Here is a 22,492-nt window from a genome sequence, read left to right as displayed (position 1 = left end):
AGTGTCCAAAAAAATTTTGGCGGCATTCTGATACATTCACGCATTTACACAAATTTCTTAACTCTTAAAGTATGATTATTGGTTTCCAACATCCTTTTTCACAAATCAGAGTCCCTAACCACTACTCATTATTCCTTACCTTATTACACATATACATATTCGTCGACACTTCTTCAATATTTCATCATAATAAATACATAGCATAATCAAATTCCTGGTTCAAATGGTTCAAATGGCTCTGAGCACCATGGGACTCAACTGCTATGGTCATAAGTCCCCTAGAACTTAGAACTACTTAAACCTAACTAACCTAAGGACATCACATACATCCATGCCCGAGGCAGGATTCGAACCTGCGACCGTAGTGGTCGTGCGGTTCCAGACTGTAGCGCCTTTAACCGCTCGGCCACTCCGGCCGGCCAATCAAATTCCTCATATAGCATAAGCTTATTCATCATAAACATACCTCAACGCTATAATATACATTGTCATCGTAATAATATCATAAAAACTCAGCCAAATCTCAAAAATGTCGTAGCTTCCTCCAATAATTTCAAAACTTAAAAAAAATTCTCTGCTCATGTCAAAAGCGTCATCTACCTCAAACGTACTTTAAAAATTATGATCCCATACCAAATTCATCATTCAAAGCTCTCATAGCATCACAATGGTTCCGAAAAAATATGAACATTTCACAAAGTACAGACAAAATACAATTTCATAAGTATGAAGTTATCGAACTGTGCAATTGCGTAAACATGTCACTGATGTAGTAAAAAAAATGTTTGTTTCTCTGTTAAATAATTAGGTAGCTGTGTATTTTGTGTTGGAGAAATATGGTACCGATGTGTAAAGTTGTATAAGCAAATACCATATTAGCTATGGCTCCTTGTGCTTGCCACACACATGGTACACAAAGTAAGCGTGTACCCGCCTGAGGATTAATGTAATTATACCCTCAAATGTTACAGATTACAGCTATGGAATGAAACGTATCACGGAAAACCTTTGTATCATTGTACTTCAAATATCTTTAAAAATAAATGTTTTAAGTACAAAATTAATCACTCAAATACGTGTACTGTAGCGATAAACTGTGCGTCTTGTTGTAAGATAATCTCTGTGGAAGTGTCGTAGTTATCGTCCTCCAAAAGCTAAGTTCTGCAGAAGTCAATGCACTTACCTCATGATAAACAAAAGTGCAATGCTTTGCGTATAGATATCTTAGTTATTACGCTTATTGCCGTGATGAAGAAAGTACTGTGCTGTAACGTATTGTTGTGCTATGGAAAAGGCTGTCTCATTGTAGCTATACCACAAAAGTTACTACTAAAACATGTTTTACTTTCCAGAATAATTCAGAAAAACTGTGCAGATATAATACAGAAACACCGCAAAAGCAACATTGTAAATTGTCACTCATTAGTAGTGTCGTGATAAAATCGTGTAGCTGTCACATAAACTATCCACTGTGTCATCTGGTATCTCACTGAAAGTACTTTAAATCCAGAATGTATTTTCAAGTAAAGCAAAATGTTGCATTAAAATCTCATTAGCAGTACTGGTAAATGTTCTAAGGATGTGAGCCTTATAGCCGTTACATAATCGTGCAACTAACAAGCAAGAATGTACAAATAACAACACTGTGTCGTCTGTTCACTTTAACAATGCATTCGTAATTTCTGTTGAAATAAGTTCTCTTGGTTCTTGACTGGATATTTAACTTCAAACATTGTTGCATGTTAACAGATTGTAAGTCTGACAAAGCATACTAGTAATGTAACGTGAAAAGTTATATGGCAAAGACAAAGTTAAAAAGCAGATTATCTTTCAATAAACGGTTTTACATGTGAAATGTGGTGTAAACCTTTACTCTTCCTAGTACGCAGAGTTTCAACTTCAACGCAATTATCATGTGGTATACGTCGGATTCTGTAAGGTCCATTGTAAACTAGAAAGAATTTGTGACTCAAATGTTTCTTCTTATGTGACAATGAATGAGCTTTAATGTGAACTTTCTGACCAATATATAATTTCTTTGCATTTGCTATACCGTGTAGTTTTCTCCTTTTGTCTGCTGCAGATTTTATATTGTTAATAGCCAAATCAATTATGTCTTTGTGTCGAAGTTTACGTGTATTCGGGAAAGGTACAAGCTCTCTGATTCTATTTGGTGGTTCTTCATTCTTCAGTACAAGAGTAGGTGGTAAAGCAGTGGAGTCATGAGGCATTTCATTCAGCACGTTTTGAAATAAGTGTAAATATCTGTCCCAATGCTGATGCTTTCTGTGACAATAAAGTCTGCAAAGCTTATTGATTTCTTTCATAATCCGTTCGGAGGGATTACAATGTGGAGAATACAATGAAATAAAAGAAGGTTTGATTTTATGATTCCAAAGCATGCGTGACCAAACAGCAGATCTGAATTGCGGTCCGTTATCTGAAATGACTTTAGCAACGTGGCCAACTTCACGTAAGAAATTTTTAACAAAGGCGTTAGATACAGACTGTCCAGTGGCTTTATGTAACGGAGTGAAAGAAACAAATTTTTTAGTAAGTTCAACAGCGACTAGAACGTACGAAAATCCATTCGATGTTCTGACAAGGGGTCCCAAGAGATCAACAGCAGCAAATTCTTTTAATTTAGAAGGAATGATAGGAAACAACGGAGCACGATCTGAGGTAGTAGATGGTTTCGCCTTTTGACAAAGTTTACAAATAGACAAGACTCTTCGAATTCTCTTTTCCATATTGTTAAAATAGCAAGTTGTCCGAAGAATATGATAACATTTTCATGGGCCAAAATGTGCATAGCTGAAATGAATGTACCAAATGAGCTTATTAACAGAATCTTCAGGAATGCAAAGTACCCATAGCTTGTCATCAACAGTACAGCGTTTGAACAGTATGTTGTTTCTAACCAGATAACAATGCCGAATCTGTGTGTGTGTCTTTCCATGCCATTTGCTTCTGATGTCTTTCCAAATCGGATCTTTATCTTGTTCATGAGCAATGGCCTTTAAGGATGTGGAGATGAAGTTTTCAAAGGCGACTTTCTGAATGTAAAGAATACTGAAATTTTTCTCGAGGTTGCCTTCTGTGTTACTTTTTTCAAGCCCAGCCGGTGCGCGTGACAGTGCGTCCGCAACAATGTTCTCCTTGCCGGGAATGTAGACTATTGTGAAGTGGAATTCTTGCAGAAACAATGCCCAACGTTTTAACCTGTCATGATTTAATTTTGAAGACATAAGAAATTGTAATGCACGATGTTCACTGTATACTTTTACGTGCTTACCAGAAAGAAAGAAACGGAATTTGTTAAATGCCCAAACGATAGCTAAAGCTTCTAATTCAGTAACGGAATAATTTTTTTCAGGTTTTGTTAGCACTCGGATAGCAAAAGCAATGGCTTTCTGAACAGTAGTGTCATTTTCTGTGGCTCCTGGAAATAAATGAGCACCAAGACCGACTTTAGAAGAATCCGTGCTAAGGAAGAAATCTTGTGACAGATCTCGATGAACTACACTCCTGGAAATGGAAAAAAGAACACATTGACACCGGTGTGTCAGACCCACCATACTTGCTCCGGACACTGCGAGAGGGCTGTACAAGCAATGATCACACACACGGCACAGCGGACACACCACGAACCGCGGTGTTGGCCGTCGAATGGCGCTAGCTGCGCAGCATTTGTGCACCGCCGCCGTCAGTGTCAGCCAGTTTGCCGTGGCATACGGAGCTCCATCGCAGTCTTTAACACTGGTAGCATGCCGCGACAGCGTGGACGGGAACCGTATGTGCAGTTGACGGACTTTGAGCGAGGGCGTATAGTGGGCATGCGGGAGGCCGGATGGACGTACCGCCGAATTGCTCAACACGTGGGGCGTGAGGTCTCCACAGTACATCGATGTTGTCGCCAGTGGTCGGCGGAAGGTGCACGTGCCCGTCGACCTGGGACCGGACCGCAGCGACGCACGGATGCACGCCAAGACCGTAGGATCCTACGCAGTGCCGTAGGGGACCGCACCGCCACTTCCCAGCAAATTAGGGACACTGTTGCTCCTGGGGTATCGGCGAGGACCATTCGCAACCGTCTCCATGAAGCTGGGCTACGGTCCCGCACACCGTTAGGCCGTATTCCGCTCACGCCCCAACATCGTGCAGCCCGCCTCCAGTGGTGTCGCGACAGGAGTGAATGGAGGGACGAATGGAGACTTGTCGTCTTCAGCGATGAGAGTCGCTTCTGCCTTGGTGCCAATGATGGTCGTATGAGTGTTTGGCGCCGTGCAGGTGAGCGCCACAATCAGGACTGCATACGACCGAGGCACACAGGGCCAACACCCGGCATCATGGTGTGGGGAGCGATCTCCTACACTGGCCGTACACCACTGGTGATCGTCGAGAGGACACTGAATAGTGCACGGTACATCCAAACCGTCATCGAACCCATCGTTCTACCATTCCTAGACCGGCAAGGGAACTTGCTGTTCCAACAGGACAATGCACGTCCGCATGTATCCCGTGCCACCCAACGTGCTCTAGAAGGTGTAAGTCAACTACCCTGGCCAGCAAGATCTCCGTATCTGTCCCCCATTGAGCATGTTTGGGACTGGATGAAGCATCGTCTCACGCGGTCTGCACGTCCAGCACGAACGCTGGTCCAGCTGAGGCGCCAGGTGGAAATGGCATGGCAAGCCGTTCCACAGGACTACATCCAGCATCTCTACGATCGTCTCCATGGGAGAATAGCAGCCTGCATTGCTGCGAAAGGTGGATATACATTGTACTAGTGCCGACATTGTGCATGCTCTGTTGCCTGTGTCTATGTGCCTGTGGTTCTGTCAGTGTGATCAGGTGATGTATCTGACCCCAGGAATGTGTCAATAAAGTTTCCCCTTCCTGGGACAATGAATTCACGGTGTTCTTATTTCAATTTCCAGGAGTGTAGTATTGGCGCGTTAAGTAGCGATTCTTTGAAAGAATTGAATTCCAACTGTGCTTGTTCATCCCAGTTCCAAATAGTATTTTTTCCAGTGAGAGAATAAATTTTTGGTGTAACTAGAATTTGCATATTCAGAAAACGACGGTAAAAATTTACGAGACCTAGAAAACTGCGGACTTGTTTTTTTTTGATGGAACGGGTATGGCTCTGATTGCTTCTGACTTTTCAGGATCCGGCTGAATGCCTCCAGAAGAAATAATATTTCCCAAAAACTTCACCTTTGTCCTACCGAATTCAGACTTTTCCAAGTTAACTGTAATTCCAGATTCTGCAAAAATATGTAACACGCTGTTGAGGATGCGATTGTGTTGTTCCCATGAGGCTTCTGCTATCAGAATATCGTCCACATATAAGGTGATGTGACGTTTTAAGAACTCAGGTAATATGGAATTTAGCCCGTGAATGAATGCTGCCGAAGAAATGTTCAAACCAAAAGGAAGTTTCCGAAACTGATAACAATCGCCGAAACAAAGGAAAGCTGTGTATTTTCTACATTCTGGATGAAGTTCGATCTGATAAAAGCTGGATCTGAGATCAATAGAAGATAACACTTTTACACCATTAAAATTTTGAAGAAGTTCTTCTAACGTTTGCGGCCTGTCTGTTTCAGGAATGATGATAGTATTGATTTGTCTCGAATCCAAGACAAGTCTGATCGATCCATTTTTCTTCTCAACAACATGTAATGGATTGTTGTATGAGCTTACTGCAGGCTCAATAGTGCCCTCATCAAGCACAGATTGTACATCTGTTCTAACACGGTCCCTATAATGCGTCGGAATTACGTATGGTCTAACACAAAATTTAGTATGCTCACGAGCACGAAATTGGTATTGAAATCCCTTGATTGTTCCTGTTTTGTGAGTAAAAACTGTGGAAAGTGCTTGTAAAATCTGAAAAAGGTCTTGCCTATCAGTGGCATTACAATTCTCAATTGTTTGAATTTTATTCTGAATTAACTCATTACTATCAAATGCGCCGTCGATATCATCCCTGTCAGTACTTGCAGAGTGATTGTTAGTGTCAAGTTCCGTCGAAAATTCCGAATTGTTGTCTAACAGGAGGTAAAGCCGATTAATTTCTTTGTCATGGTTTGAGAGCCAATCTTCAAATTTCAGAGCTATTGACTTACCTTCTTTCTCTAAATTTATTTCAGCATTGTGAAAGTTTAAGATTGCTTTGTATTCATTAAAAAAGTCTACTCCCAATATAATTTCCGTCGACAATAATTAAACAATAAGAAAGTTCATAGAGAAGCTGTGGCTATCACAAAAGAATTCGAAGTTTGTTTGTTGGCGTACATCTACACTTTTTCCAACGATTGCACCTTGTAATTTAATCTTACATAACGGAAGTTTGGGGCAATTGTTCGATTTGTTGCATTTGCTAAAGGCTGTTTCACTAATTACTGAAATGGGACTGCCAGAGTCAAGTACTGCCGTAAATTTTACGTCATTTACTGCAATGTGAATCACAGGATATGCAATGTTGTGATGTTTTACGTCGTGTTCCTGGAGTAAGATGTCCCTAATGTCTTCCATTTTTACGTAATTACTAGCTACGGCAGCTGCGTCGTCAGTTTCAGAAGTCCGTTTTGTGGCTGCCAGCGGTATGAGTCATTGCCTATTGTCTCTTTGTTGGCGCGCATCGTTATAGGGATTTGGAGACCTAACTTCTACAAATTCACCTTGTCGAGAGGGCCCTGCCCTGTTTAAATCCCACCAGTTCTGATGAAATTCAGGTCTGTCGTTACGATCATATCGTCTGTCGTCATGTCGATACATTCCATAGTTTCTTTCTTGTCTGTCACATGGTGGAGAATTTCTCCCTGAATCGCAACTGGGCGCTCGACCATTGCGTCTAAAGTTATTCTGTCTCCCTTGATAATAATTATTTTGGTTCCCATATTGTCTGTTTCTCTGATTGTCTCTGTGATAGTCACTACCGCGGAGAGGTGATCTTTCCCTGTAATTATTACTACTCTGCCAACGGCTGTCATACAGGTGGTGTCTGTTTTGGTCACGATTTGTGTTGTGAGAATAGCCTTGTCGTGTCCAGTTTATTATTTCTTTCATCGCGGAATTGTGATGGAGTGACCTGTAATTGTTGTGTTCCTGTTTCCTCATTCCGCGATTGTCAGTGTCAATATCGAATTCTTGTAACAGCCCCTGAAAAGCTTCAATGTCATCTTTGCAACGTCCTGCCAAAATAATATGTCGTAAATGTTCAGGTAGTTTGATTAAGCAAATGCAGATGAGTTCTGAGGGGCTGTATGGGTTTGATAGGTACTGATTCTTGTGCAACATGTCTTCAAAATATTTCACAAGACTGGAAAATTCAGATTGTTCGAAATGTTTCATCATTATGATGCTATGTTTTACTCAGTCTTGTGTAGCTTGAGACCAATACGCTGAGAGGAAGGCATGATAAAATTCTCCTTCAATGTGGCAATCGTGAATGACCGATCGCATTCTTACAGCTGGTTCATTCTCTAAATAGCCACACATACATTCTAATCTGTGCTCTAATGACCAGTTGGGAGGAAAACAATGAGAGAATTGATGGAGCTACGCTTGTGGATGAATGTCGTTGCCAGAATTCTTAAATGTTTTGAATTTTCGTGTAATAATGAACAGCTTATAGTCAAAATCAACATGTCGGCGAGTCGCATGTCGGTCATTGTTACGTCGTTTCGGCGGTTCCATCTCAAAATTCGGTGCACCTTGCCAATTTCTTTCATAATTTCCGAAATGCCCTGTGTTATTATTTTTTGGCTTTTCCGTATTTCTAAGTCCCTCTTCCCATGTTGGAGTGCGAGTGTCCTCTGAAATATGTAATTTTTGTATTACTTGTGCCAACTGATCTTGTACTTTCCAGATTTCTCTTTTGTGTTGCGTATTAATTTGATCCTGATTTTGTTTGAATTTTCTAATTTGTTCGTACTCTTCTGTGTCACTGATGGCTACGGTTCTTGTGTCATTCAGATCATGATCAACCTTTGCAGATAAGTTAGTGAACTGATCCGAAAGTACGGCTACTTTCTCCGATAGTGTACTTATTTCCTCAGTGTGTTTTTCTGAACCAAGTTTCAGAGTGTCCATTTGTGTTGAAATCGTATCTACTGTGTCCTTTAAGTTTTCCTGAGTTTTTGCAAGTAGCGTAACCGAATCGGTAGATGCAACTGAGTCAATTTTAGCCCACAAGGTCTCATGATTTTCATGAACAATGGTTTGCATTTCTTTTATGGCTGCTTCATGATTCAGTAATGCATTTTCATGACGCGAAGAAATAGGTTGAAAATGCTCACAAATTTGTGTTTTTACGTCATTACAGACTTTTTGACATTTCGATTCGATGTTATGTAACTCAGAAGTTAAATCTTCACGTGTTTGTTCAAGTGTGGTGTCTATCTTTTGAAGCTTTTGCTGTGTTTGTCTCTGATTTTGTTCCATTCTGTCTAACTGTTGCTGTGTTTGTCTCTGGTGTTGTTCCATTGTGTCTAACTTTTGAAGATTTTGTTCCATTGTGTCTAACTGTTGCTGTGTTTGTCTCTGGTGTTGTTCCATTGTGTCTAACTTTTGAAGATTTTGTTCCATTGTGTCTAACTTTTGAAGCTTTTGTCCCATTTGTCGCATTAATTGTAATAACAATGCACTGGTGTCTGAAACATGTTCCTCAGTGCTATTCGGCAATGCATTTGAACTGGCAATATTCGCATTTTGAAAAGCAGGAAATGTGTCTTGACTTATTTGAAAAAACGGCGAGGACGCAAAACCTGAATCTACAGTATTTGCAGGATTGTGTCCTGTCATTTCGGATTCCTGAGGCAAGCTGTTGCCGACCGATCGATCGATAATGCTTCCCTGTTCACTAATTGTTTCACTGCCTACACCATTATTTGCAGCCCGCTCCATTTCCCTATGCACAATTACCAAATTACTACTTTGAACATTAGTTAATTCCTTAACGGTGGCGCTAACACACTGCTTTCGACTTCACTGTCATTTCTCAGTTTACTTTGGAGGCTAGTATTATGTTTTTCAGACGCCATTATTGTCACAATATTTCACACGACAACACAGAAAAGCACAATTTGAAGAGCAAAATAAGAAAACACATTAACATAGCATTGGAAATAATATCTCGTTAATTGCAAGCGCAGCTGCGAAATACTTGGTGCAAATCTACATGAATGCCACAACTGTTTTACTGTACAAGAATGAAAAACTACAACTACAAAGGAAATTCTCTCTATAATTATGCGCTAGCAATAAACGAAGACTGCACTAATTGCACAAACTACAAGAAAAAAATCTGAAGGTTCCAGTGAGGTATCCTCGGCTAAGGGTCGACATGTGAAACGTACCCTTAGAAAAATTATACATAACTGTGCTTAAACTGACACAGTATTTTTAGCGCAACGCAATCTGGCTTTCAAAAATCCCTACAGAAGAATGGCCCTGACTAAGATTAACCTATACCTTTCACAAATCACTTACCTCACCAAAAATCTTCGTTACTCGAACTACTGCAATACAGCGAGCGCCACTACTGCCAGCTAAATAAAAAATTCAAACTACTGAAGGCACTAACTACTGATAGGCATAGTTAGCAAATGAAAGATTTTGATAGACAACAAACAATGTATTTACCTTAATAATATTCAAAAGCCATTATATATATATAGCAGTTCATGACATCCAGTCTTACAAATTTAAAAACTCCGCCATTTCTCTCCCCACATCCACCACTGCTGGCGGCTCACCTCCAACTGCGCAACGCTACAATGGCCAACAACAATGCTAGCCAGCCACAGACTGCACACAGCACAGCCAGTGATTTTCATACAGAGCGCTACGTGGCGTTACCAATACAAAAACTTGAACAGCCTACTTACAACGCAACGATTACGCGTACGCTACGCCACCGTACACATATGAGTCATCGCCCTCTGGCCGTTGCGCAAGGTCAGGGCAGCCGTCCAGGTGAGTCGGTTACGTACACACACACACACACACACACACACACTTAGAACTACTTAAACCTAACTAATGTAAGGACATTACACACACCCATGCTCGAGGCAGAATTCGAGCCTGCGACTGGAGCGGTCGCGCGGTTCCAGACTGTAGCGCCTAGAACCGCTCGGTCACCCCGGCCCGCACAATGTTTACAAATACAGTTTGCTTAGTGATCAAATATACTTTGATTTGTTTCTTTAAAGGTCTTTAAAGCTTTAAAGGACACACACACACACACAATGTTTACAATTACAGTTTTCTCTGCGTGTGTACAAGAGGTTAAAGTTTGCATAATGTAATATTTGAATGTTGTGAACTTCCCTTCCTTACGAATTATCAGTTCAAGTATTAAAAGAGTCGGTTTAGGCCGGTTGACGTGGAAAAAAACACCCTGTGTTTGTCGTTTTTCCAGCGTGTTGTGCAAGTGGAGGTCAGTTCCATTTGTGTACCACGCAAATAGGTCGATCGGTCAACCATTAACAAAGTTCGGTTTAAGTACCACGGAGATAGTTCGTTCTGTGTACGACGTCCTGTGTACCACGATAGATTAAGTCTGTCGCTATCCCTCGACTTTACCAGAAGAGTGGCGGCGGCAAGCAGAACTGGAGTGAAATGTAGCAGCCAAGATTCCTCACCCCTTGCAGTAATGGGAACTAAACCAAAAAGGTAGCAGGTAAGAGCTCGCCTGTGAATTCGCAAATTTTGGAAATGGAAGACGTACCACCGATATCTGCATCTGAGAAACTGCTCTTTACGTATTCTGAAAATTTCCGTTGACCAGTTTGCAGTGTATCCTTTGTCAAAGATTGTCTTCTGTTTTCTGATACTGACATAATCGCCAATTTTAAGTTTCGAAGGGCGTGGATCGATCATTTTGATTTTATTATACACCTCCGCTGGCTGCATTTTAATTGTCCTGTGTTTGGTTTGATAATATTGCTTTACGAATCCTTGTACAGTATTGATCAATTTGTAATAGCCCTGAGCAGTAAATTTTCTAAACATAGGACTCTTGAGAGTTCTACTGAAACGTTCGACTATGGAAGCTTCCATATCTGAAAAAGTGGACTAATGATTGATTCTGAGATGTTGCATTAAATTTTTGAAACTAGTATTGTAGAATTATTTCGCAAGATCAGTTTGTAAGTGTACTGGAACCCGCCTGCCTAATCTAATTCCCTCAGCGTCACCCGACTTAATTCTACTACATTCCATTATCCTCGTTTCGCCGTTGTTGATGTTCATCCTATATCCTCCCTTCGTGACACTGTCCGTCCCATTCAACTACTCTTGCAGGTCCTTTGCTGTCTCTGCGAAAATTGCAGTGTCACTGGCAAACCTCAAAGTTTTTATTGTTTCTCCCTCAATTTTAATTACTACTCCAAATTTTTCTTTTGTTTCGTTTACAGCTTGCTTATTATACATTTTGAATAACATCGGGGATAGGCTACAACCCTGTCACACTCCATTCTTAACCACTGCTCCCCTTTTGTGCCGCTCAACTCTTATAACTGCCTTCTGGTTTCTGTACAAATTGTAAATAGCCTCTTGCTCCCTGTGTTTTACCCTTGGAACCTTTAGAATTTGAAAGAGAGTATTCCAGTCAACAATGTCAAAAGCCTTCTCTAAGTCTACAAATGCTATAAACGTAGGTTTTATCTTTCCTTAACCTATCTTCTATTACACCTGTCAACACTTGCTTTCTTTGGGATTGGAATTATTATATTCTTCTTGAAGTCTGAAGGTATTTTGCCTGTCTCATACGTCTTGCCCACCAGATGGAAGAGTTTTGTCATGGCTGGCTCACCCAAGGCTATCGGTAGTTCTAACGGAATGTTGTCTACTCCCGGGACCCTGTCTCCACTTAGGTCTTTTAGTGCTCTGTCAAATTCCTCACGCAGTATCATATCTCCCATTTCATCTTAATCTACGTCCTCTTCCATTTCCATAATATTGCCTTCAAGTACACCACCGTTGTATACACTCACTATATACTCCTTCCACCTTTCTGCTTACCCTTCCTTGCTTAGGACTGGTTTTCCATCTGCGCTCTTGATATTCATACAAGTGCTTCTCCTTATTCAGAAGGCCTCTTTCAGTTTCCTTTACGCAGCATCTATCTTACCACTAGTAATATACGCCTCTACATCGTTACATTTCTCCTCTAGACATTCCTGCTTAGTCATTTTGCATTTCCTGTCGATCTCATTTAGACGTTTGTATTCCCTTTCACCTGCCTCATTTATTGTATTTTTTTTTAATATTTTCTCGTTTCATCGATTAAATTCAATATCTCTTGTGTTAGCCATGGACTTCTACTAGCCCTCATCTTTCTACGTACTTCGTCCTCCGTTGCCTTCACTATTTCGTCTCTCAAAGCCACCCATTCTTCTTCTACTGTTCTTGTCAGCCGTTCCCTAATGCTCCCTCTGAAACTCTGTACAACCTCTGGTTCTTTTAGTTTATCCAGGTCCTACCTCGTTAAATTCCAGCCATTTTGCAGTTTCTTCGCTTTTAATCTGCAGTTCATAACCAATAAAATGTGTTCAGAGTCCACATCTGTCCCTGGAAATGACTTACAAATTAAAACCTGGTTCCGAAATCTCTGTCTTACCATTATATAATCAATCTGAAACCTTCCAGTGTCTCCAGGTCTCTTCCACGTATATAACCTTCTTTCTGTAACGCTATTGTTCAAATATTCTCTCCTTGTCTGAACTGTGAAATTAATTCGTAGCACTTTAAGCCATATTCGATGTACGCATTTTTTTTGTGTTTTGAGAAATGCTAATCTTGCTAACTCGAAAGTTTTCATTTCTTCTCTTTGAAGTTTAATGCCCTTTTCAAATGTCTCCTTTTTTGCCTATACTATTTGCTGAATGTACAGATACAGTATCATAGAAGATAGATTTGTTGGTATATCAACGTGCCTACGAAGCTCTAAAATTGACAGGAATTTCTGTTGTCAGTGAACGCAGATCCGTTTCAACAAGTTTTCGGGCGAACATTGCGAAGAGATATTCGTTTTATAAACAAAAACTGTCTTTTCTTGCTGTAGCGTATTTTATTTCCTTTAGACATGTCTTGCATTTTACTTTAATGCATCTTCAGTGGGACAGTTCTTGGAATCGGCGTTTCTTCTGATCTGATCACATGCTGGAGGTGGCACTTTAACTGGACTTACGAAAAATAAGCACGTTTTCATATTCCGAATTTTTTTCTTGACAATTTTCGTATTGTGAATTTTAAAATTTTCCCGGCGAATTGACTGTTCAAACAAATTTCGAGCTTGCAGCCCGAAATTTGTTTGAAAAATTTTCATATTGTTTGCCCTTATTGCTTTGGAGCACTAATAGTCTTCTGTCACTAGTAGTAGATATTTCAGTAAAATTTGTGATTTAAAGTCGTAACTTCTGTAAGTTCCGAACTCACAGCATTAATTTCGTTACACAAATTCTCTTTACTAAATGCGACTGATTTTTCGTCACTGCCAGTAGTTGTGTTACGAATTTTGTCTACTTCATTGTTCAGTTCGTTGCACTAGATCCTTACGTCGTTAACCATTATACTCATCGATTTTTGTCCTTTTTGCTTATGTTATTGATTTTAATGATCTAATCATTTTGCGGCTGTGTTTTCGCAAGAGCTTTACTAACCAGTTCAGTTATTTGCTTTCATTTTTTTTTCTACGTGGGTCCGAAATTCTTGGGTATCCGTTTCGATTTCTTCGCGTTTGACTTTACATCCCTCTCTGAGCTGATCATGTTTTTCATCGAACATCTCAATAAGTTCGGATCGCAAATTATTGACAGTAAATGTTAACGTATTCAATTTAGTTTTGATTTTCTCCTGAATTTCTTTGTTTTCCTCTCACATTTCTTTGTTTTCCTCCCGAACAGTTTGTAATTGCCTTTGTGATTCTTTCATTTTGTCGTCCATCATTAATTACATTTCCCCTATTACCTGAGTAGAGACGTTGTTACTAATAGTAGCGGTCCACTTTTGTTGAGTAGCCAACGGCGTTGAACTAAGCTTGTGCAGATGTTTTCAATAAGCATCAAGTTGAAGAGAGATGCAAGCTGCGATGGCTGATGAGCATCATCGACCTGCCCGTTGAATGTATTCTAGGTGGGCAGTTATCACAAAAGGATTTGGCAACCTCCATCAAGCATACTTAATTGACATGACTGCATATTCGAAATGGAATTCTGCATATAAATATTTATTAACAGTGCATGGGGGCTTAATTAAAATTCAATAAAAATAATTTTAGTGGCTGTGTGTCCGGTTACGAAGTCCGTAACCGGTTGGCCCTGAGTAGTATTAGTACGCAATCTGACTGCATAGAATAACAATAAAGAATGAAAGGAAATTTCCGTTAACACAATTGATTAATTAAGTCCCCTGCAAGTATAAAAGCTACGAAACAACAAAGCACAAGTGTAACTGTTCTGTGTGTGGTAGTGAGGTTCAATGTAGATGTATCTGGCACGGTTCTTCCTCAATACGACAAGAAATTTTAAGCACCATTTACAATGAACTAATTGAAAAACCAGAAATACTGTAATTGCACATAGAAATCAGAATTACAAGTCTAATACATGAACAAGAGCCAGATGCTTTGTTGACTGAACCTGTGACCAAGAGGCATTATTATTTAGGAAATGTGAAATAAAAAATTATTTGTTACCCCCATATATATTGACGAAAAATACACTGTGATCATATATACATTACACCAACCGAACAGCATCAACTCTCTCGCCCAGCAGAACAATAACTGCAGACGACGTGCTCTCAACTAGTACTGCTCTCGACATCCTCTCGACAAGCACTGCCCACGGCAACCTCTGAACTACTACTGTTCTCGACATTCTCTGAACTGCTACTGCCCCAGTGGAGGCGGCAGAATAATACTCTCTGGCGCAATCTCTGGCGCTGTGACTCAGTGTAGCCACCTTTCAACAGTGGTTGATGTTTATTCCAGTTGCGGTGTTGCAGTTGCAAACGCGCTTTAAAAAAAGTTACACAGGAAGCAGGCGGGTTCCAGTACACTTTTTACAAACTGATCTTGGGAAATAATTTTACAATACTAGTTTCAAAAGTTAATGCAACATCTCAGAATCAATCATTAGTCCACTTTTTCAAATATGGAAGCTTCCGTAGTTGAACGTTTCAGCAGAACTCTCACGAGTCTTATGTTCAGAAAATTTAATGCTCAGGGCTATTACAAATTGATTAATACTGTACAAGGATTCGTAAAGCAATATACTCACACCAAACACAGGACAATTAAAATGCAGCCAGCGAAGGTGTATAATAAAATCAAAATGATCGATCCACAGCCCTTCGAAACTTAAAATTGGCGATTATGTCAGTCTTATCAAACAGAAGACAATCTTTGACAAAGAATACACTGCAAATTTGTCAACGGAAATTTTCAGAATTAGCAAACTGGGTAGACTGGACGTTAAGTTAGTTAATTTCCCAGTACAAATGCAGGAAACAGGACTTGGCTTGAACGTCAACTGAATATTCCACTATTCGTTGCAGCACCGTCAAATCAACGTGTAAGTAAAAACAGAAGTCAAATAGCAAAAGAAATGACAACATCTGCACACCTTGTAAAGAGAGCTCTGGGAAGAATTAAAGTGGTTGGATTTAGCGTTGTTTTTGTTTGTGATGGTTGTATGGAAGTTGTCAGTCCATCGATTTACCTGATGATACTGCGTTTATGTGTTATATTTGTGTAAATGTTAGTAGCAGTGACACCGATGCTTAAAATATATGAAAACTGCATTAACTAAACATTAACAATGACAAAGAAAATTTTCACGGAATTACGTATGAAGTGTCGCAAGATTACGTGTGCTATAACAAAATCAGATAACATGCTCACTTTGTTTACTACATTTTATACCTTCAACACTTTTTCATTTCTTAAATATTTTTTGTCATTGGTGAGTAGAGCAATGTATTTGCCTCTTACATGTAAAATATACAATTTGAGCCGCGGCGCCATTAAGTTAGTAGACTGTTCTGTCTGGCGCCACTAGCTCAAGAGTAATGTCGACTATCCCTCTTGGTGCCCCATTGCCAACACCTATGAGGAAGAGTTGGTATCTGTGGGTTGTATCCTTAGAAGGTCTTTTCTTGCCCTTATGTGTACGGGTTCGTTGGCCCGAGAAAAGGAGGGACGAAGTTTGGGGATTGGCGGTAGCGTCGCGAAAAGAGGTGGTCACGAGGTCCCAGCGGCCGAAGCCACGAGCTGCGCAAGGAGGGCCTGCGCAGAACGGGGATACCGGAATACTTCACCGAGGTGGTCACTTTAATTTACCCTCGATATCTTCATCTGGGTGGTGACTTTAATTTACCCTCGATATCTTCATCTGGGTGGTGACTTTAATCTACCCTCGATATCTTCATCTGGGTGGTGACTTTAATTTACCCTCGATATCTTCACCGGGGTGGTGACTTTAATTTACTCTCGATATGTTGGCAAAAATACATGTTTAATTCCGGAGGTACGTATAAAATAACATCCGAAATTGTGCGAAACGCATTCTCTGAAAATTATTTCGAGCAGTTAGTTCATGAGCCCATGCGAATAGTGAACGGTTGTGAAAACACACTTGACCTCTTAGCAACAAATAATCCTGAGGTAATAACGAGCATCAAAACGGGTATAGTGATTAGTGAACACACGGTTGTCGTAGCGAGATTGAATATTGTAACCCCAAATCCTACAAAGATAAACGAAAAATATATCTATTCAAAAAAGCAGACAAAAATTCACTTGACGCCTTCCTGAGAGACAATCTCCACTCCTCCCAAATTAATAAGTCTAGAGATAGTATCGGCAGCAATTGAGAGATTTATACCAAATAAATTAACAAGCGACGGAGATGATCCTCCTTGGTACACAAGACGGGTCAGAACACTGTTGCAGAAACAAAGAAACAAACATGCCAAATTTAAACAGACGCAAAATCCCCAAGATTGGCGATCTTTTACAGAAGTTCGAAATTTAGCGTGGACTTCAATGCGAGATGCTTATAACAGTTTCCACAACGAAACTTTGTGTCTAAACCCGGCAGAAAATCCAAAGAGATTCTGGTCGTATGTGAAGTATGTCAGCGGCAAGAAACAATCAATGCATTCTCTGCACGATAGCAATGGAGATACTATCGAAGACAATGCTGCCAAAGCGGAGTTATTAAACACAGCCTGGCGAAATGCCTTCAAAGAAGAAGACGAAGTAAATATTCCAGAATTCGAATCAAGAACAGCTGCAAACATTAGTAACGTAGAAGGAAATATCATAGGAGTAGTGAAGCAGCTTAAATCACTTAATAAAAGCAAGTCTTCTGGTCCAGACTGTATACCAAATTGGTTCCTATCAGAGTATGCTGATGCATTAGCTCCATACTTCACAATCATATACAAACGTTCGCTCAACGGAAGATCCGTACCCAAGGACTGTAAAGTTGCACGGGTCACACCAATATTCAAGAAAGGTAGTACGAGTAATCCACTTAATTACACGCCCATATCATTAAAGTCGATATGCAGCGGGATTCTGGAAGATATATTGTGTTCGAACGTTATGAATTACCTCGAAGAAAACGGTCTATTGACACACAGTCAACATGGGTTTAAGAAAACATCTTGCTTGTGACACACAACTAGCTCTTTATTCGCACGAAGTGTTGAGTGCTATTGACAAGGGATTGCAGATCAGTTCCGTATTTCAGGATTTCCAGAAGGCTTCTGACACTGTACCACACAAGCGGCATATAGTAAAATTCCGTGCTTATTGAATATCGTCTCAGGTATGTGACTGCATTTGCGACTTCCTTTCAGAGAGGTCACAGTTCGTAGTAATTGACGGAAAGTCATCGCGTAAAACAGAAGTGATTTCTGGCGTTCCCCAAGGTAGTGTTATAGGCCGTCTTTTGTTCCTTACCTATATAAACGATTTGCGAGGCAATCTGAACAGCCATCTTAGGTTGTTTGCAGATGACACTGTCGTTTATCGACTAATAAAGTCATCAGAAGATCCAAACAAATTGCAAAACGATTTAGAAAAGATATGTGAATGGTGCGAAAAGTGACAGTTGACCCTAAATAACGAAAAGTGTGAGGTCATCGATATGAGTGCTAAAAGGAATCCGTTAAACTTCGGGTACACGATAAATTGGTCAAATATAAAGGACGTAAATTCAACTAGATACTTAGAATTACAATTGCGAACAACTTAAATTGGAAGGAACATGGGCGCCCATCCGGTCTGCTGAGCGTTGTTCGCAAGCGGGGTGCACTCAGCCCTTGTGAGGCAAACTGAGGAGCTGCTTGACTGAGAAGTAGCGGCTCCGGTCTCGGAAAGTGACAGGCGGCCGGGAGAGCGCTGTACTGACCACATGCCTGTCCATATCCGTATGCAGTGACGCCTATGGCCTGAGGATGACACGGCGGCCGGTCAGTTCCGTGGAGCTTTCATGGCCTGGTCGGGTGAAGTTTAGTTTTTTTGTTTAAACTGGAAGGAACACATAGAATGTGTTGTTGGGAAGGCTACACAAAGACTGCGTTTTATTGGCTGGGCACTTAGAAAATGTAACAGATCTACCAAGGAGATTGCTTACACTACGCTTGTCTGTCCTCTTTTAGAATGCCGCTGGGTGGCGTGGGATCCTTACCAGATAGCAGTGACGGAGTACATCGAAAAAGTTCAAAGAAGGGCAGCATGTTTTGTGTTAGCGCGAAATATGGGTGAGAGTGTTACTGAAATGATACAGGATTTGGGCTGGACATCATTAAAAGAAAGGAGTTTTTGGTTGCGAGGGAATGTTCTCACGAAATTCCAATCACCAAGTTTCTCCTCCGCATGCGAAAATATTCTATTGACACAGAGCTACATAGGGAGAAACAATCAGCACAATAAAATAAGGGAAATCAGAGCTCGTACGGAAAGATATAGGTGTTCGTTCTTTCCGCGCGCTATACTAGATTGGAATAATAGTAAATTCTGAAGGTGGTTCGATGAACCCTCTGCCAGGCACTTATATCTGATTTGCATAGTATCCGTGTGGATGTAGATGTAGATGGAATGTGGAATAGATAGGTTCAAGAGGATCATACACCCACGTAGAAACCCAGCTGCCCTACGGGGCTAGCACCTGAGAGAAGAGAGATATTGTTTGGTCAGCCGTGCAACATTGTATATCCCCGTCACGTGTCTCGAGTCCGGGAATGGGCTTGTTTTCAGCAAGGCAAGTATTCAGATGGAGGTTGTGCTGACGTATGCAGCGCCACAAACTGTCATCACGGTGTCCACTCTAGTGGCTGCACTCGGTGTGGTGGCAGAGGGAGGGCCACCGACACTGGTGCACCCAGCGGCAGCACCAGACAACGGGACTGGCGCCACGTCGCTTTTGAGGTGAGCCGCGGTCCTGTGTTCCAAATCGTGAGACACGCGTACGTGGAGTCTCCAACGGGAGCCAAGATTGCCAGGTCGCATTCGTTGCCATCATATGGGGCCAGCAACTGGTGTGTTGGTACGGGGTGCCATTCAATACACAACACAATGACCTATCGTTCACATAGCCACTATTCCGACAGCAGACCTTACATTTTTGGCATGTTAAGGTCAGTGGCTGTGCTCTATATTCGAGGTCTTTGTGACTTAATATTTCAACAAGTTAACACCAGACCACATGTGGGCCATGCTGTCTTTGCCAACTTACACGCAGGGGTGTTCGACTGTTGACCTGGCCAGAATATTCTCTAGGTCTATCACCCACAGAAAACTTCTGACCACGGGATGCTGAGAGAAACTCTGCCATAGCGATGAAGTAGGACATACCAGAAGCTCTCATCCAGGCTCAGTTCCACTCAGTACCGAGCTGTCATTGGAGGCGTTGTTGCTGACAGAAGTGGCGGCTCTGTGTAGTAAACTTTGCACCCCATATACACAGGGTGTACATTAATAAAACCGACAAGCTGCAGGGACACATTCCTGACTGGAAATGAAGGGCAAGAGATCCTATGAACACGTGTCCAGTAGTGCAAGTTTCCCACAGCAGATGGCACTAATGAATAACAGTTAATAGTTATTATGGCCACATGACGTGTGTTCCTTGTGTGTTGCAGGCTGTGTGATTGACGCAGCAAACTGTAAGTCACAGAATGGTCTGATACTCATGTCGGGAACAAGCCGAGATGGTGTTTGTGTATGGCCTAGTACATAAAGTGGTCGAGTGGCAGCATGGCTATACCAAAACAAGCATCCTCACAGACACCAACTACGTCACGCAAGATTTCAACCCCTGTTTGGGTTTTTGTGTGATCGTGGGTCCTTTCAGATAAACGTGCAGGGAAGCAGGGGACTGTGCATACACCAGATTTTGAGGACTGGGTTCTGCAGGACATTGAGACGAACCATAGTATAAGCTCCAGATAAGTGGCCCGCCAACATGGTGTAACTCAAACTACGATAATTTTTATCCCGCTATGAAATGAAATGGAACCTCAGCCCACCATTCCTGGCTGGTGGGCCGTGTGGTGGGCGCCAGTGATGCCTGTATCCCGTCGCTGTCCAACGTCAAATCTGGAATCTCACTGCAGATTTGCCTTCAGTGACGAGTCTCGATTCGAATCGACACTCGAAGACCAGCCAACACGCAGCTGGAGATGCCACGGACAGCGCTGGGATCCCAACCCGACTGTCGCCCTCCGTACAGCCCGACAACCAGGAGTGATGGTCTGCGGTGCTATTCCCTGTCATAGCAGGTCCTCTTTGCTTGTCATCCACGGCAGTCTTCACCCTTACAGCACAGTGGTACATCGAACACATCGATTGCCCATTTTGTTGCCCTCCATGGCAAGCCACCCTGAGCTTACTTCTCAGCAACATAACGCGCACTTGCGCATGACCAGAGTTTCTTGTGTTTATCTTCGTGCTTGCCAAACTGTACCTCGGCCAGCAAGGTCGCCGGATTTCTCCATAATTGATAACGTCTGTAGCATTATGGGCAGCGCTTTCCAACCATCTCGGGATTCTGACCATCTAATGCACTCTTTGGACAGAGTGTGGCACTATTCCTCAGGAGGCCTTCCAACAACCCTATCAGTCAGTGCAAAGCCGAATAACTGCTTGCAATAAGGGCTAGAGGTGCAGCAACGCTATATTGACTTGTCCAATTTGTGAAGCTCTTTCTGTTGAACGAATCATTCAATTTTTCTGAAATTCTAATCATTTACAACACATCTTCCGATTTTCAACCCATTCCGATAATTACTTCCTGGTGCGTCATTTTCTTTTTGTCTAAGATATTCATCCTATAATCATGTATATGTACATACGCACAAGACTGAAAATAGTGGAAACAGATACATTGAAAAAAGCCACTGCTCCTTCTCCCAAATCACTCAGCTACTGGTTTTATCTAAGCTGCTGGGAAGGTGTATTCCGTTAACACAACTTTGAATCAAAGTGATATAATCTATGAAATAAACAAGTCAGTATGTTTTGCTGTTACGGGTAACTCCATGGATTAAAAGTAAATTGGGAAATCACCATGCGTGAGGTGATGAGATCATCATTGGACACAGTGTTCGAAGTGACCCTCACGGGCGTCTAAGCATGTGTGAACATGATGCAGCAGCGATTGAAGCACACATAAGAAAATGTGACAACCTGCAACTGAATGGTATCACTGGTAACAGTGTCTGCTCCTCAGAGATGGACTCCACATAGACAATTGATTTCTGTTGTCACCACAGGTAGAAGTGTAAGGGCTGGGGGTCCACCGATTAGTGAGGCCATGTGCCTGGACAACCTCGTCCAGTTCATCATCTGCGGTAGGTGATGTGATGTCCCCATTAGGAAATACGGAAGTGATTTAGAACATCATCATGTAGCACCCATATTACCGTTAGTACCACCAAGTATAGGTCATCCAGCAGAGGAGGCAGTGTCTCCAGAGGAAGCGTGCGTATAGAGTTAAAACACTAGTACAGACAGGATATTCACAATTGCCTGGTATGTTCCAATGTGTGCTTTCAATTACTCAAACCTGCACTGCCGAAGACTTTTATTCCCACCTTCAAGTGGGTGTACCTCCCTTGAAGAGCTTTTCAAGCCAAATGCTCATTTGATTTTTTAGCGCATTATCCTCTCACGAATTGTTTCCTGCAGCTTGTCATCATTTAGCAAAATCACATTACGTAAATAAAGTGCAAGCACCGCTTGTTTCAAAATGAATATATGGGTTTTTAAGGCCTTTCAGAATTTAGTACATTCAACCAACGAACATGAATAATACACACATAAAAAAAGCTTTACATCACCCCTGTTCCCAGAACGCCTGAAGATAGATGTTGATTGTGGATATTGTCTCATAGACACAGTCCCTTTGACTGTTCAGAGATGTCACTAAACCAACCCAAAGATGTAAACAACCATGCATGA

Source organism: Schistocerca serialis, chromosome 10 (genome assembly GCF_023864345.2).
Source record: "Schistocerca serialis cubense isolate TAMUIC-IGC-003099 chromosome 10, iqSchSeri2.2, whole genome shotgun sequence".
NCBI classification, from domain to species: Eukaryota; Metazoa; Arthropoda; class Insecta; order Orthoptera; family Acrididae; genus Schistocerca; species Schistocerca serialis.
Note: the sequence above shows the minus strand (reverse complement) of the source record.